Genomic DNA, 19,540 nt, shown 5'->3' with positions numbered 1-19,540 from the left:
TCTAAATTATTCATGTCCTTTGCTTTTCATTGACATATCACCACAAATTAGATAAATTGAAATAATTTCCATTGACTAAGAATCAAAGAATCTATGATGTATTCACATCATTTTCTTTTCATTGACATATCACATCAAATCAGATAAATTAAAATAATTTACGTTGACACATAATCTTAACTATTCACGTTATAATTTTCTCAGACATATGTCACTTCAAATTAGAATTGATACAACAATAATTTCCATCGAAAGATAATCTTAACTATTCACGTCATGTTCTTTTCAGTCATATGTCACTTTAAATCAGAACGGGTACAACACTAATTTCCATTCATAGAGAATCTTAACTATTCACGTCCTGTTTTTTTCAGTCATATGTCACTTCAATTCATAATAGGTACAACAATAATTTTCAATCATAGAGAATCTTAACTATTCACATCCTTATCTTCTCAGTCATATGTCACTTCTTAACTATTCATAGAGAAATTGTACAACAATACTTTTCAATGACAGAGAATCTTAACTATTCAAGTCCTTTTATTTTCAGTCACTTATCAAATAAAAAAGAAAACGGTACAATAATAATTTCCATTTACATAAGTTGGATATAAGAGTTATATATATATATATATATATATATATATATAATTGTGTTTGTGGTCCCTCTAATTTCCATATAATTATGTTTGTGGTTCTTACCTCCAAACTTCTCTAGCAATCATTTTGACACCAAAATAAATTTTATCATGTCATCCAATAAAAAATATTGATGCACTATATAGAGAAGATATAATTGAGTATTTTGAAAATATTATGTCAATGTTGATATTAGATGTAAGATTTTGAAGAAGCATCTATGATGGGTTAAATAGAGGCAACATATGCATTGAGAATACGATTTCTGCATTTAGAAGGCAAGTTTTGAGAATGATATAAAATGTTAGAGATTCTCCCTGTAACACCCCCAACCCGTATCCGACCCGGATACGAGTCCGAAGTGTCACATTGACTTTTCAAACATTTATTCGTATAAAATAGTGAGTAATTTAAAAACTTTGATAACACTTAACTTATTCAAAACGTTTACAAAATATATCAGAGTTCATACAATTTATATCTTTAGACTACATGCCAACTACACTCTATAACCAGTACATATATTTTCTGATCTGACATTTGGTAAGGAGAACTGACCTGTCTTGCTCCGCATTACTCTTTACTCTTCTCGAAACCTACGTGTGAAACAATCACACGCTAAGTCGAAGACTTAGTGAGGCATAAAAACTTATAATGCACTTTATAACATATATCAATATATGCATGTTATGTTCTATCATACTATACCAAATTACATGACTTCCTCATATCATGTAAAATTATATCAGATTAATTAACAATAAATACATACATACACATAAATCATCATTAGCAGTTTATCATGTAATCACATACTTTTATGCTTAACCTTTTCAATCAAACACTATACACACACAACATCATATCATTTGTAATACATTTATCATATCACTAACATATATTTGTTTATATCTCTTGATTAGCCCATGTACACTTGTGAGAACTGTAGATATGTGAGTCTATTGAGGTTGTGCACCACTATGCTGTCATCACAGCTCATATAAATGTCCCGAAGGACCTATCCAGAGGTCATAAAGATCCTCGGTAACTATCCAGAGGTCATAAAGATCCTCGGTAACTGTCCATAGGTCCCGAAGAACCTAGGTAAACTGTCCATATGTTCCTTAGAACATAGGTATACTGTCCATATATCTCGAAAGACATAGGTAAAACTGTCCATATGTTCCGTAGAACATAGGTAAACCCTCGAGTCTTGGCATGCCAACTATACCCCTAGCTCTCAAGACACATAACATGGGCATTTTCTTTTATACTTATCATTTCACATAGCACATAGTTCAATTACTCATAGAACATTTTCATATGAGTCACATTTACATGTCACATAGCTTATATCAATTTTCAGAGTCCTTTCATATTACCTGATGGCATATATCATATAGATATATAATAACTGATATCATATTATCTACCTGATGCTCCATTTCTTTGTATTCCCTTTTTCATATCATCATACATTTAAATATTCTTATATGTCCTATCAATATCCTATAAACTTACTCATATTCTCATATATCATATTTTAATATGATTTTTATAGTAATACTCTATAATTGTATCATATAATGATTTTACCCAAGTACTCCTTTATAAAGTTTATATTACATGTTCAATTAGTCTCATGCTATCTTATAAATAATTTCCATTTATTTTATATCATTTTCCTTTTCCACTCACATAAACCATCTATTTATTTAGTTCAATTTCTCATGACTTCCACCATACTCTTTAATAAAACTTTGTAGCTCTTCACTATAATACATAAACCATAGTTTCCTTTAATTTATCAATCTTCCCTATATAACTTATGTATCCTTATTTATGCCCTCGAATTCATATTATTCTCTTAGAGTCTCCTAACATTTCTCGTATAATCACTTATACCATATATAACTTATTCCATGTTCTTCCATTATACATAATAAAGTCTTACATAAATCATATAGCATATACAAAGCATGTCATTATCTTTAGTCATGCATACATACAATCAATGTAATACAGATAATCACATATAATTATAACCACACATAATCATGTCCATGACTTCATGCATATTACTCTAGGAAATAGACTCATCGCAAGTCTTATTTCCATTAAACACTACTTATCACTAGTATGCACTCACCTTGGCCTCACTAGTCAATTCCAATCTCTTATCTTTCCCTTGATCGATCTTACTTGCCAAATGTTCTGGAATTGCTTTATGCGTAGAATCTACATAAATGTACATTTTGAGGCAATCATTAGATACCTACACCTTGTAGTTGGATACTAGCAACTTAAACGAACTTATTAAACCAATATTTACAATTTTCCTTAGGGGGAATCGGTTCCCTCCTGTGGGGGTATCGGTTCCCCCATGACATTCTGGAAATTTTATTCGCTTGAAGGGGTATCGGTTCCCCTTGAATGGGTACCGATTCCCTGCCCATAAATCATATTTGAGCTCGAAATTCACTTCATTTCAGCTTAAACCTTCATATTTACTTCCTTTAATATTCCTAACTTCTATACACATATTTAAACTCATTTCTATTCCATAATCACTTCTTTAAACCCAAATTTCCATCATTTACATGGCATTCAAGAATCACACTAAATTTTCAATGTGTTCTAAATCCAATTCTAACACTTCATACTTCTTAATTAGATTGATGACAAGTCAAATTCATCCATAAAACTTCAACAACCATACCATATCAAAATTTCATCTTAAAACTCATATTACAAATTCCTTCTTAATTCATTTATCTTATTGTTTAAATCCCATATAAGCTTTCCTTAAGCTTATTCAATACCCAAAGAATCAAAACTAAGCTTAAAACTCAAGAATTAACCAACTGAAATTAAACTTACCTATTGTAGCTAAGCCCCACGTGAAGAAGAGAAAACAAGAAGAAGAAAGCTTCCAGATAGCTCTCTTCCCACGTTTTCACTCTAAAAAAAAGGAAAATATCTTTTAAAGGAAAAGACCATAATACCCTTAATTTCCTTTAATAATTACTAAATAACCTTCATTATATATTCCAATAATCATTAAATTATTTCATTCTTCTACTTTAGTCATCAAATTCTGAAACATTTCAATTTAGTCACTAACTCGTTATTGCGGATGTTACACTCCCTCCAATGCATGATATGCATAATCAAGAACAATTGGGACATTGTCAAAAAATCACTTTGACAACGATTCTCAAAATTCCCTCAGTTACAGCCATCGTCAAGGAGGATCTACAAATATTCTACAAATCTTAAAGGTTATTTTTTTGGAAAAATGAAAGCGATATGATCATTGATTTTCTTAATCGCATGATTATAAGCAATGGAATTTAAGTTTGAATTTTAATGTAATGTAAATTCAATGTTAATTTGAATTTGAATTTCAATTTGAATTTGAGGTCAAGTATAAATAAGAGACTTTGTGCTGTAGTGATTTCACTTTGGTGCTTTCAAACAAGTAACTTTCTTACCCTTCATCTTCTATTCTATTCAATATATTAATATGGACCACTCCACCAATAACTCATCCGAAAATGTAAAGCAATCAACGGATAACTCATCCACAAATTGTTTTGATTTATGCAGAGCTTTTGGTTCGACTGAAGTTTTTAATATATGTTCTCTATGTAACATCAAACGTCATTTGTAAGATCCTTCATTTACCCTAACTTTATTTATTTGTTTGTTATATCTTATATGATTAACATTTTTTCCATTTCAAAAGTATTGCATGAATGTCGATGTGAAGATTTAAAATTGGATATGTGAAAAATGTATTCCAAACCAAGAGGTAACTCCTTCCACTTCAAATGTTTTCAACTCTGGAGACGCATCGTGTAATATAGAAGTTGAACTTTTCATATATAGAAGGAAGCAAGAGAAATAATGGAGGATCGAAAAACTTAACTTGACATCTGACGAGTCAATTGACTATAAAGATTAATGCTTCTAATGTTATATAATGTCGGGTACTTTTCAAGTTAATGCTTGTAATGCTTTTAATGTAATTTTATGTTTATGTTTAATGTTTCTTTTCATGTATGCTTCTTTTAATTTTAATAAATTTTTCTTTTTAATTTTTTTCATTTATTTATTTAAAAAAACAAACACATCTTAACTTGTCACGTCGGTGTAACGAGTTAAGCCCATATGAATTTCAAAACTCAACGGCTATACAACAACTATTTTTTTTAAATTCCCCCAATAGAACTTGTCACACTGGCGTGACGAGTTCCTTCGTTTATTTTTTTTTCAATTTTTCACTATATTTTAACTCAACTATTTATTAATTAAAGTTTGCTTTAATTCAATTTCATTTTATTGTAACTAATTACATTTGATAATAAAATTAAATTGTAAAATAAGTAACTTAAATAAACAAAACATCTATTCAAATATAACAAATTTTATAATTAAAATATTTTCTTCAAATATGTTACTAATGATTTACACACCAAGCAATTACTAATGATTTAAAAATATATTACTTATATTTTGGCAATTCTTGCCGATGTCGATAAATGGTCGAATAGTAATGACGTGTTGTTTGTCGGTTTCGTCATGGTTGTCCACTTTTGTCATATTCTTTTACATTTTGTTCTTATTGCTCCGGTGTACTAAACATCACTCACCACTTTGGTTTCCACCTTCGGGTGAAAATGGAATATTTAAGGTATTTGACACCATCATTGATGTCATCGACTCAAATTGCACACCAAAATCGCCACAAGATTGACCGTATGGAAAATCATCCCATGGAAACTTGGTCTTGTATCTTGTGTCAAAAATTGTTGTGAATGTGACATTTGATCCCACGAACCTCCTACCCACTCCGTTTGATTCTCAATCAATGCTTGACATGGAGGATATCCACCATAACTTGCTTGAGATGGAAAATAATCCCCAAAAACATAAGATGAAGATGTGGATGAAGATGATGATTTCTTGGCATATTTTACCTTCATTTCCTCCCATTCGACCCGATTTCTCAGCGTTGTTAAGTATGGTTTCCCATTTGCTTCGTAATTTGGAGGTAAGGAAAAACTGTGAAATCAAAATCTTCGGGTTGAATCTCAGAATGATTAGGCAAATATAAATGGCTCTCATGCCATTGTTGTATGTATATAACATGCTTCGCCAGCCAATCTTCCCTATGCTTCCCACGTGCATATATTTCATGGAAATCGTCCATGTTATATATCGACATTTCCATCGGTTGATGAAACCCAAATTATTGTAAAACTCGATTAACGATATAGATATCAACAATTGCGAAATGAAGCAACGATGTTACGACACATCACATCTCCGCTCCTTGAAAAAGAATTGTGGTAGACACCATTGGATCTCCGACTCAAAATATGGAAACCAAATAAACTATAAAAAATACTATGCTAGTATAGTTAAAAAATCAATATTATAAATTTCAATGTTAATGGAAAAATTAATAATATTTACCCGCATATATACCGACGATATCGATCCTCATCCGTATATCTATTTTGGTTACACCCGACAACTTTGTATCAGTTATTCTTTGTTGCCATCTAAACAACATAATAAATAGAAATTAACAACTACATTATTTATTGTAATTTTCAAATTATTTTAATGAATACTATAAAATTTCAATACTTTAAATATAAAAATTTACCTTGCGGCGAGAGGAAACTCAATAAGAGCGGATGTAATAGGCGTAAAAACGGGAGACGATACCTCACCCATGATTGGAGTAAAACTAAACAACCGTTATATCCACTTTTTGCCCTCTAACCACTATGTTCTACTTGCAAAGTTCACGATACGAAAAAGCCAAAATCGCGAAACTCCAACTATATTGACGACGTACAAGGAAATCATCCAATTCCGGAAGATATTGGGTGTGCACCAAATTACCCAATTTATCCGGTAACAAGATCCCTCTAATTAACGTCATAAGATATGCTTAGGCTACATATTTCACCTCTTGCTCAGTTGATTGTTGATATACTCTAAATTCTTTTTCCAACCACGTCATCTGTATTTGCATCTCATTGATGACATCGGTTGGAACCTTCTTTCCCAATAAATCATAAATAAGCTTATCTCGCGCATGATTGTTGCAAATCACCAATGGCATACCATTAATCGGAATGCGAAGTTGATACGCGACATCTTCCAATGTTATGATCATTTCACCACAAGAAAAATGAAACATATGAGTTTTAAGCCTCCAACGTTCAATCGACGCCGATATTAGTGCCGACATCACCTTAAAACCACAAAGAAATATGGTTGGATACAATTCTGATTATTGAAGATAAATCATAATTCGCTCATGTGGATCTTTATTCGTCATTCCTCGATGACGGATACCTCATTCTTCTTGCTACAAATATAAAATAAAATCATTAATAAAATTATATAAAAATAATTAATATTAATATTATAATTTTTATAAAAATAAAATAAAACAAAGAAATTTTATCGTAGTCAACTCGGTCAAAGAAATATGAACATCATTGAGGCGTAATATTTATTCTCTAGAGGCTATTTCAACACAAAATCTTCAATGACAAAGTTTTTAATCTCAATAGAATTTTTATTTTCAAGTAAATAATCAAACCAACCCAAACATCTATTTATACTGCACCACCCAACAACTATAAATGACTAGTTTTTCAAAATAAAAAATAAACGTACTTCCTTTTCCCATTAAAATATAATATTTTTTATTATTACAAAAAAAACAATTTTTTATTGGGACTCGTCAAGCCCGTGAGACCCATGTACCTGAGACCTTTAAAAAATAATATTTCATGGGACTCGTCACGCCAACGTGACAACTTTCATGAGGACTATAGCAAGTACCGTATATCCCAAAATAAAAATAAGGTACCCTATTGGGCTAAATAATGGGTCCGCTTAGATTATTTCATTAATTCTACCCACTTTTATTTCACTTTTGTTCCTTTTTATAATTAATTTTGAAATTATTATAACAATTATTTACATTATTAATTTATTTATTTTATCATTTTTATTATTAAATGTTACATTTTTATCATTGAACCATTAATTCTAGTTAGTTTGATTATATGGCAGATTACAAGAAATGGTGAATTTTTATTTAACCTTTGAAATTTAGATAGAATATTATTTTGATCTTAAACTTTAGAAAAATATCATTTTAATCCTAAACTTTAGATAAATATTAATCTAACCTCTGAATTTGACTAAAATCTTTCGTCGTCGATCGTCACTCACCATCGTCATTGTCGATCATTGTTGACTATCGCTGTCGACAATCGTTAGACCTCAAAATTTCTAGTTTATTAATTTATTTTCTTTTAAACGTGAATTATGTGTTCATTTTGCTGAAAAAATGTCCGAAAATCAACAAATCTAATCTATAATCATTTGACTTCTTTTAAAATTAAACCATAAAGATAAATTTATCATTTATATTTCTTTAAAAATAAGGACATAAACAATTTAGATGTATATCATAATCAAATCTATATTTTATATATTTAATCTTTAAACTAGCAATATCATTAAACTCTTTTATATATTTAAGTTATATGTTTTGTTAGATATTGTCGGTAATAAGTGTTCAATATCTTGATAAAAATAAATAAATTAAAAAAATCAACTCATAAACCCCTACATCCGACTATTAAAAGTTACAAAATGATCATCTCGACTATTCATATGTTCCATACTCGTTATTTTTCATTAAAAAATTGATGGATGCCTCAGTTGGACATCAACATGTTGACTGATATATGATAAAATATGGTCCCAAAATCGTTTGAATTGTATTTTTTTGGATTGACTCTTCGTTTATATTATGCATCGAGCCAGTTCTTGAAACATTATGTCGTCGAACCAGTGCTTGAAAGCAACAATTATATTAGTAGACATCATTAAAATATAATTTAATCATATCTCAATGAACAAGTTAATATTCAGTTCAAACGATTAATATTATTTAACAAGAAATGATGAATTTAAAACATATAAACAATCAGGTGATCATTTTGTAACTTTTAATTGTCAATGGATTCAAAAAAAATAACACCTTATAGTTGAGATCATTCTGTAACATGTAATAATCATAAACTTAATGTCGTAATCGTCATTCGGGTAGGCCCGAAATTGGGCTTCAACTTAAATAAAACATGCTAGAGCCGCCACCAATCATTTATTTATTTTTTTAAATTAGGTTGACCGTACACCTACATTTATCATCTTATCTGATATTCGTTTTACCAGAAATATGTCAGGTTTGGGAGTCGGTTACAGTCAATGAAGGATTAACATCCTTGTACTGTCCATTCAGTACAAATTTAATTTTTCGGTTGTCTTAATTGTGAAAATTAAAAGTCAAATTAAAATTTAAAAGTTCGATCCGAATTACTTACCATTGAGGAATTTAAAATTGACCCAAAAAAATAAGTCGAATCCGTATTAAATATTAAAGAAAAACGAAATTAAATAATAAAGTACGATTTAAAATTAAAAGGATTTAACTACAAAAGTTTCAAAATTAAGGATTAAATTGGCATTATTCGAGAGCTTCAAGGAAGAATCAAAGCTAGGAGGGGTCAATTTATAAAATATAGGAAATTAAAATGGGGGTTAAATTGAACAAATTTGAAATTCAAAGGTAAATTCATAACAGGTGACCAAAATAAATTACACTTCAAACTAAGGGGGATTGCGGAAATAATTTAAGTATTTTTTATTTACACTCAAGCCCCCTTATAAATACACAAAAAAACTCATTTTCATGTCACAACCCAAAAAAACCCTCTCCTACAAATGCTATCTCATTCCCCTTAACCGGCCCCGATAGTCGGTCATCGCCCGCTGGCCATCCGTCGTTTCTCCGCCGCTTCAGCCACCGCCACCGACGACTGAAAAACCCAAACTACCCTAAAAACATTCCCCTAGACGACCCAACACCGAAACCCAACCCCAAATTTCATACAAAGTCCCCAAACGACGTAGATCTGAAAAATAAGTCTCAGGTTTTACTTTTTCTGGCGAGCTCCTTCGTTTTTCGACGCCCTATGGTTTCCCTGCAACCGTGCTTTCCTCCGCCTAGCAGAATCGAGGCTTAAAGCTTGGCTTTCTATGGGGTTTTTCAATGTTATACCGAACAATTTTGGGTTTTGTTGATGCTTTGTTTTTTGTTATTTTGGTGATTGGTTTCTTCGAAGTTACTGCTTTGCTTTTCTTTGTTGTGGTTACTATTTTTTTTGGTTTTCCCTCTCTATTTTGCTTGGATTTCTTGGCTTACTCTCATTGTGTTTCGTTGTTGTGTTCAGCGTGATATTTATAAAGCCCCCCGATGGGGCTGTTTCTAACTTTGACGGGGGTTGTTCCCATCGTCCCCAATTTACTCAGGCTTGGGAAAGTTGTTGTTGTTGACCGGCTAAACGGGATGATGCAATCCCGATTTAGTCGAGGTTCCTTTGCATGGCCGATTTTCAACGCTTTTCTCGGCTTTGGTTGTTCCGTTGGTGCATGGTCGTTGTTTGGCCGGTGGGTATCTTTTGGGTTTCTCGATCTGTCGTTGGATCATTTTGACCAGATCCAACAGTTGTTACTCTTGTGCGGCACTGGTACTAGGGTTGAATTATCTTCAATCTGGGTCGTTGATCTATCATCGATCTAACGATTATGAAATGTGCGACGCCCTTTGCTAAGTGTAAAACCCTAATCTGTTGAGTTTACTTGCTGGGTTGGGCCTCCGGGTTTGCTTGCTGGGTTAGACTGATATTACCTGATTGGGCCTCATTTTTGACCCAAACGGACCATTGGACTCTTTGTTGGACTTGAGCCTAAACCTAAACCAAAATAAAAATAAATAAATACATAAAATAAATAAATAAATAAATAAATAAGATAAAAGAAAATATAGAATATATGTATTAGAACTATATAATATATAATATATTTCAAAAAAAATATAATATATTTTCAAAGATTATATATTATATACGTTTTCAAAAAAATCATTTTAAAAAAACTATATATATATTCAAAAAATATGTTTTTCAAAAACTATATTATATATGTTTTTAAAAAAAATCATTTTAACAACTATATATTATATGTTTTCAAAAGTATGTTTTCGAAAACTATATTATATATGTTTTCAAAATTATTTTTTAAAATTATATATTATCTTTTTTTTAATATTTTTTAAAAAATATATATTATACGTTTTCAAAAATCGTTTTTTTAAAACTATACATTATATGTTTTCAAAATCATTTTAAAAAAAAACTATATATTATACGTTTTCAAATATATGTTTTCAAAGCATATACTATATGCTTTTAAAAATTACGTTTGAAATTATTTTATATATATTATATACTATATAATAATAAAAACTCTTAATATCCCGAATGAAAATGAGTGTCTACACTTAACAAAATAATATTATATAATCAAAGGTTATTTGTATACTTTACTTTAAAATTTAATATTATTTCATAATTATCTAGAAAACTAATGATTTAAAATTTAAACTTTAATAAAAAAAAAGAAAAATCATCTAAATATAGCTTAGTGATTATAAAAATAAAGAATGTTTCTGTTAAATTTAAAACTGTGAAGTTTTAAATGAATTGATTGATTGTATTGGTAAATATTAGAACACGTTAATAGCAATGGCTGCCGAGCGTCAATTGGGTACGGAAACCCAACCAAAGAAATATAAGCACATGGCTTCTCTAGAACTCTCTAGCTTCATCTCTTCTTTCCATTTCTAATTTTCACCACCTTTCTACTCTAGTCTCGATTTTTCTTCATTCTTCTTCCTTGTAAATATATATACACCACTCTGTTTCCCCTGTGTCTTAACCAAGTTCATCAAAGCAAATTGTTTTAGATTCCAAAAGAACTCTCAGAATTCTTTCCGAAATCTTACTTGTATTTTTCTGCTTCTTTTTTTGAAGTTCTAATGGCGGCCAAAGCTGAAGGAGGCAAAGCAATTGGGATTGATCTCGGGACGACATACAGTTGTGTTGGGGTATGGCAGAATGATCGAGTCGAGATCATTGCAACGACCAAGGCAACCGAACGACGCCGTCTTACGTCGCTTTCACGATACCGAACGCTCATCGGTGATGCGGCTAAGAACCAAGTCGCGATGAACCCTCAGAACACCGTTTTCGACGCTAAACGGCTCATCGGTCGTCGATTCTCGGACCCATCGGTGCAAGCTGACATGAAGCATTGGCCTTTCAAGGTCGTTGCTGGTCCTGCAGATAAGCCGATGATCGTGGTTAATTACAAAGGCGAAGAGAAACAGTTCGCCGCCGAAGAGATTTCTTTTCTTCCATGTGTGTGGTCAAGATGAAGGAGGTTGCCGAGGCTACTTGGGGCAAACCATTAAAACGCTGTCATCACCGTGCCGGCTTATTTCAACGACTCGCAAAGGCAGGCCACGAAGGACGCCGGAGCCATTTCGGGGCTTAATATCATGAGGATTATCAATGAACCGACGGCTGCTGCGATTGCTTATGGTCTCGATAAGAAGGCGGCGAGTTCCCGCGAGAAAAACGTGTTGATTTTCGATCTGGTGGTACTTTCGATTTTCGTTGTTGACGATTGAAGAAAGGATCTTTGAAGTCAAAGCCACTGCCGGAGACACTCACCTGGGAGGTGAAGACTTTGACAACAGGCTTGTTAATCATTTCGTTCAAGAATTCAAGAGGAAACATAAGAAGGATATTAGCAGCAACCCAAGGGCTTTGAGAAGGCTGAGGACTGCATGCGAGAGGGCGAAGAGGACACTTTCTCGACTGCTCAAATACCATTGAAATAGATTCACTCTATGAAGGGATCGATTTCTATTCCACAATTACTAGAGCAAGGTTCGAGGAGTTGAACATGGATTTGTTCAGGAAATGTATGGAACCAGTCGAGAAATGTATTCGGGACTCGAAGCTGGACAAGAGTCAAGTCGATGAGGTTGTTCTTGTTGGTGGATCGACAAGGATTCCCAAAGTTCAGCAACTTCTGCAAGATTTCTTCAACGGGAAGGAGCTTTGCAAGAGCATAAACCCCGATGAAGCCGTCGCTTATGGTGCCGCTGTCCAGGCCGCTATTCTGAGCGGTGAAGGGAACGAAAAGGTCCAAGATTGCTTCTTCTTGATGTCACCCTCTCAGCCTTGGTCTTGAAACCGCAGGTGGTGTAATGACAGTGTTGATTCAAGGAACACGACGATTCCCACCAAGAAAGAGCAGATTTTCTCGACGTATTCCGATAATCAGCCTGGGGTTTTGATTCAATACGAAGGTGAAAGGGCTCGGACCAAGGACAACAATTTGCTAGGCAAGTTCGAGCTAACAGGGATCCCACGGCACCGAGAGGGGTGCCTCAAATCAATGTCTTTGACCAAGGACAACAATTGCTAGGCAAGTTCGAGCTAACAGGGATCCCACCGGCACCGAGAGGGGTGCCTCAAATCAATGTCTGTTTTGACATAGATGCGAATGGCATCTTGAACGTATCTGCAGAGGATAAGACTGCAGGAGAAACAATTACAATTACAAACGATAAGGGAAGGTTGAGCAAGAAGAGATTGAAAGAATGGTGGAAGAGGCAGAGAGGTACAAGGCAGAGGAGAGAAGTGAAAGAAGGTGGAGGCGAAGAATGGCTCGAGAATTACTTTACAACCTGAGGAACACTGTGAAAGATGACAAGTTCGCCGGGAAACTCGACCCCGCTAACAAGCAGAAGATTGAAAGCCATTGATGAGACAATCGAGTGGCTCGATGCGAACCAACTGGCTGAAGTTGATGAATTTGAGGATAAGTTTAAGGAATTGGAAGGGATCTGCAATCCAATTATTGCTAAGATGTATCAGGTGGCGAGGGCGGGATGTGCCGATGGGTGTGGTGCTGAGGATGCCTAGTGGTGGTGGAGCGGTGGAAGTGGTTCCGGACCCAAGGTGAGGAAGTGGATTAAGAAGTCTCATCATTTGATTGAAATGAGTCTTCTCTCTATTTCCAATGTATTTTTATTTACCCCTTGGGTTTGTAGAATGTACTGAGGCTTTGAGTGAGATGCATAGATGAAAAACTTATGTAGAACATGATCGATCATGCAGTAAAAACTGAATACTTCTAATCCTTCTTTCAAAAACATATGAACTGCATATATCCTTCAAGTTCGAGTAGGGTAGGTTTCCAAAGAACTACTGTGGTATCTTCTGATACGGAGGCCATAAGCTTGCAGTAGGTCGAATACGACACAGAGTACAGATAAAATGGCCGTACGGTCCTTCACCTGAATTGAGGTCCAAAGCTCAATCTTAACGTATAAACGCATGGAAACAATCATGTGATAGGCTACCCCAATAAGCAGAAAGAAAACAAGAGTAATGTGCTGGGAAACATAGTAAAAAAGGAGCAGCGGCAAGAGAAATTTAATTGTAATTTTGTCACTTAAAAACTAACAGCCCTACACAATAAGTCAAAAGTATGACGGTCTAATAACATACAAAGCTGTCTCTAGAATCAGCTTCACTATGAGTGTTTGTTTCGAGAATCCATCCTCCATTCCAGATTACGCTTAAGCACTCAAAAAGACCAAATCGCTAAATCTTTAACAAGGAAACAAAGATTTGACCCCATAATATAACGTAGAAGTGGCTGCTCTGAAATTGCAAATAGGATGGTTTTAACAACATAAGAGATACGAAAGCGAAACATGACTACAACCATTCCATTCACCATTTCCATACCACATAGAAGTTTCTATCATTCGTTTTCTACTTTATAAGAGCACAATCATTGTCAGATAAGCTAAGTCCTGATGATAAGGATGATAGGAGAAAAAAAAGGGGTCAGTTGATTCATTTCTGAATCTAGAAGCTCATCAAGAATCTAACATCATGAAGACTGTTTGTTACAACATCTATGTCTAGAAGTCCTGAAGAGCAAAGACGTTATCAAATGTGTCGGAACCCTCTTCTTGGTCTTTTACCATCTTCCTCTGCTATCAGTGGGAAGTTCTATATTAACTATTTCATTCCCTTGCTTGTATTAGCAAAAGGTTTCTTCACTAAAGAAAGCTTGCAAAGTGGTAAGACTTGTAGTGATGTAAGTGAAGGTTCCTATCAAGAACCATAATAGTAGCAAGATGAATTACAACTTATAATAGTTATTGCAAGCGGGAAGCATCAGAACCAAGTCATGAAGGAGTTCTAATGATCCCTGATTTGCCGACATTTTTCACGCCCGTGAAGCTCTGGTTAACAAAAAAGGAAGCTTATACACATAATGCCTTAAATGGAGAAAAAAGAAGCTAGATGGACATTTTGAAACAAGATAATAGATAGGCAATCTAATCACTTACAAGATCAAGATCACGACTGACTCAATTCCCCAGACTTTCGAGTTTCTAAGAATTATACAAACTAACAAAACAATACCTTGGAAGAAAAAATACTTTGATCATTTCATCTCTAAATTATTGCTTCCATTGGTGACAATACTAGACAGTCAATCTTTAAAGGACTGTTAAACTTCATAGTTCATGGCATTGAAGTTTAGGCATTTATCATAAAAATTAGCCCAACCATGTTTGTTGAATTTCAAATTGTACAAAACAGTATAGCATTTCAAATTGTTTGTTGACACAAACAAAGTTAGAGAGATTTCGATTTCAGTTTTCAGTTTTAGTTAAAAATGGTATGATACAACTCATTTATCTTTTATTAAACCTCACTTCTATTCAAAAACCATAATAAGGGCTTCTTTTAGAATTTTCCGAGTTGAGCCAAATAAGAGAAGAGCCTAGTTAATAGAAAGCCCTATCTGAGGTTGTTCTTGTTCCGTGCTTCTTCCAGGAAGAGACCCTTCAATTTTAGCTTTCTCCAAATAAGAGAAGACTCAATTTTTAACGTTCTCAGATCCGTTTATTACTCTCATCGAGAAAGGAAAATGGCTTCAACATTTAGCGGCGATGAAACTGCTCCTTTCTCGGTTTCTTGGGTGCCGCTGCTGCCCTCGTTTTCTCCTGTAAGCAATTTAGATAATCGGTCTTAAAATATTTTTTTTTCTTCTTCTCTATTTTATGTCTGAGGATCGGTGGGGTTTGGGTTTTGATTGGATGTTTCGCAGGAATGGGAGCCGCATGGGACCGCGAAAAGTGGGGTTGGTATGGCGTCGATGGGTGATGAGCCAGAGCTGGTGATGAAGTCGATCGTCCCGTGGTTATGGCTGGTGTGCTCGTATTTATGGATTGATTATTGCTGTAATCATTAGTACCGGAATTAATCCAAAGGCTAAATCTTATTACCTTTTCGATGGATACGCCCATCTTTCTTCTGGTCTCGCTTGTGGCTTGCTGGTCTTTCCGCTGGTATGGCTATTGGGATCGTGGTGATGCTGGTGTTAGGTATGCTTTTTATCTTTGCTTAAAATTTCAGTTTGTTTGCTTGGTTTATTCTTCATGATCATACCAGTTTTGTTGCATTTTTCTCTATAGAAAGTTGGTATTATTCATGGGTTTGATGTTAACCCGCAAAGTACCCTTTTTACTTGATTGTTAGATCCAGCTTCGGAGAATTTTAAGTAGGGTCTGGTTAGGACATGAACGGAGTTGAGATGATGTACCGTTATTATGGTTGTTGGGAATGAAAGATTAATGTAATTTAAGCATTATCCTGTTATATATCCCCTTAAACTAGGGCTATATGTTAGTTTTATTTTTGTGTAAGTGATATCATTAGTACTGTTGATTATTGTTGATTTATTTTGCAAGTAGTATTACTTTTAAACTCTTGCCTTATCATGTATTGGATTTTGTAGAGCTAATGCCCACATTGAGATGCTGTTAGGGTGAATTATGATTGGTCAGGAAGGAAAGATGAATGTGATTTAAGCATTATTCTTGCTATATATCCCCTCAAACCAGTGCTATATGTTATTTTTCATTTGTATAAATTGGTACTCATTAGTACTGTGTTGATGGTTTGTTTTATTTTTGCAAGTGTATTACTTTTAAACTTATCGTGTATTGGATTTTGTAGAGCTAATGCCCAATTGAGATGCTGTTGGGGTGAATTATGATTGGTTGGAATGAGAGATGAATGTAGCTTAAGCATTATTATTATTTTCTATCCCATAAATTAGTACCGTTTCACTGTTGTAGTATTGAATTATTATTGCCTTAGGCCTTAAACTAAATTGAGATGCTGTAACGGGGAAAGAAAGGTGAATGTAATTTAAGCTTTTTTCATGTTATATATTCTCTTAAACTACTGATATATGTTCTTTTTTCATTTTGTGCAAGATGATATTCTTAGTACTGTTCTTGATGATATGATGCTTTAGTTTTGCAAGTAGCATCACTTTGTAATTTGTCTTATCGTGTAATTGGATTTTGTAGAGCTGATGCACAAATTGAAATGCTGTTAGGGTATTGGTTAGGAAGGAAAGATGAATGTAGTTTAAGAATTATTGTTGTTTCTATCCCTTGAACTAGTGCTATATCACTGTCATGTTTGTATTCAAGTTGTTTAAGTTGATATTCGTTATTACTTTTGTTGATGACTTTTTGTTTCATATTTGCAAGTAGTAATACTTTGAAACCTTTTTTGCTCTATTGGATTTTGTAAAGGTAGAAATTGAGATGCTGTTAGGGTACTCACAAATTATGATGGAGAAGGAAAGATGAACGTAGCTTAAGAATTATTATTGTTTTCTATCCCTTAAAGTGGAGCTATACCACCGTTGGGTTTGTATTGCTAGTATTCGTTTTGTTTAAGATGATACTATCATTCCTTTATTTTTGCAATTGGTATTACTTTGAAACTCGTCTTTCCGTTTAATTGGAATTTGCAGAGCTAATGCACAACAGCCAAAGCTTTTTGTTGGGATGATACTCATTCTGATCTTTGCTGAGGCATTGGCACTATATGGCTTGATTGTCGGTATTATTCTCTCTTCTAGAGGTGGTCAGTCCCGAGCCGAGTGATGGAAGGCTAATGACTTGGTGACTCTTATGGTTGGCTTTGGTTCCTGAATAGTTCAATTCTTTTGCTGGTAAATTATTTTCTACAAAATATTTCTTGACTGCGCCAGCCTTTGAGCTTTTCTACAGAGAGAGAAATTCGAAGGGGCTGATGATAGTAGATTAGATATATATATATATATTAGTTGTTTCAATAAAATTTGTAAAACTTTGTTTCATTTAAAAGTCGTGTACTTGTAGACTTGCTGCTTTCATTAGTTATTTTGCTTGTGTTCTCTTTTCATTGTTTCCGAGTTTGGTGTGAATATTTTGGGCCCGGGTATCTTAACTCTATATTATGGATTGCATTAGGTGTGTGTGCATTTTCATATATTAGATAGTATCTAACCTGAAATTCCGGATATTTAAAAATTTAGAGATATCTCGATCCTAACATAAAACTTAATTTGACAAAAAAAATTAAAATTTATATTTTGTGACTTTTTGCAACATTTCTATACCTAAACTATATTATATATTTAATTATTCATACACAATAATATTAGACATCCTAATTCCTAAATGGTTATTGTCTCAGTGGATTACTCGCTTATTAAGCTGGAGGAGGTTTAAACTCTAAAGGTTTAACTTTTATCGGATTTTCAGACAATCAAAATTAGAATTTAAATTATCATAATTTGATCTAATTTTTTCCGGATATCTGAATTTGTAAATTGAATCAACATATAAGATAGATTGGATCAGATTTTGTTTTACACAGCTTGCATTGCATGTGAAAAAAAAAATCTTATTTGATTGCGAAAAACCCATAAAAATTTTCAATGTCAAGTGATAGCTGTTTGTGCAATCTCTTTTTAGTTTCTGAAAAAAAAAAATACAAGATCTAAAGAACAAGGTTTTGAATATGAAATTTAACATCTCTGTGTTACCTAAAATTTATGTCAAACCAAACCATTAGCCCTAAAATAATCTGTGCATAGAGATTAGATCTCAAATTGAACAACTATAATTACAAGTTACAACAACAACAACAACAAAACCCTATTTTCATATGCAATGGGGTAAGGGGGAGGTAGGGTAGTAGGCTGCCCCCAATACCAGGTTGAGAGCAGCTTCCGTGGAAGACCTCCGGCAGTTAGAAAAATTAAAAGTAAAGATAGAAATGCCATGCATGTATAAATAAATAAATAAATAAATAGTTGAACAGTGTTCATATGCAGTCTACATATGTGCGTCTGAAATGTGAAGTTATCCATGCATAAAAATATCTGCATATAGACAGAAACGTAAGACCCGACTAATATTTAAAAAGAGCAAAACTTGAAGTAAAGGATACACAAAATTCAACGATAGCAAGCAACGAGAAGGAATAAAGTCAAATGTGTTAAAACCTAAACTAAAGCAACACTACTCCGCTACCGTAGTTCTAAGCCTTCATAAATTCCAATGACAGAAACGTATAAAAAGAAGAAGTCATGGAAATTACTACAAATGCATAAAAAGAAGACAGAGATGATATACCCTATGGATGTGATCTGTACTACTCAGTTACACTGATCTTAAGTCTCCATACTTTCCTATCAGAGGTCATGTCCTCAGTAAGGGCTAAATTATTTAAAAACGGGTTTGGTTGCTCTGGTTGATTAAAAAAGTGTTTATTTGGTAAAGATTCTATGTAGAACCTGAGGAATCTTAACATTCTCTAGGATGCATATTACTTATCTCTGGGTTGAGCACATATTATTTTCTTTTGATTGTCTGAGTTGAACTTGAAAGTGCCAGCCAACTGCTTTTAAATGGAGGTCCAATGTTAATTTATCAAGATTCTTCATATATAGAAGAAAAATAACTGGGGCAGCATAAGCATTACATGCCATTGCCCACAGG

At 33.5% G+C, this 19,540-nt stretch overlaps 2 pseudogenes; both read left to right on the top strand.

Annotated features, from left to right (window-relative positions):
* The first annotated feature begins 11,391 nt into the window (after positions 1–11,391).
* On the top strand, positions 11,392–13,764 carry LOC120183667 (annotated as a pseudogene).
* Positions 13,765–14,592: 828 nt separating this feature from the next.
* On the top strand, positions 14,593–17,795 carry LOC120184049 (annotated as a pseudogene).
* The last annotated feature ends 1,745 nt before the right edge of the window (positions 17,796–19,540 follow it).

Source organism: Hibiscus syriacus, unplaced genomic scaffold (assembly GCF_006381635.1).
Source record: "Hibiscus syriacus cultivar Baekdansim isolate YM2019G1 unplaced genomic scaffold, ASM638163v2 tig00003725_pilon, whole genome shotgun sequence".
Taxonomy (NCBI): Eukaryota; Viridiplantae; Streptophyta; class Magnoliopsida; order Malvales; family Malvaceae; genus Hibiscus; species Hibiscus syriacus.
The sequence above is the reverse complement of the archived record's forward strand: the minus strand, read 5'-3'. Positions and strand labels throughout refer to the sequence as shown.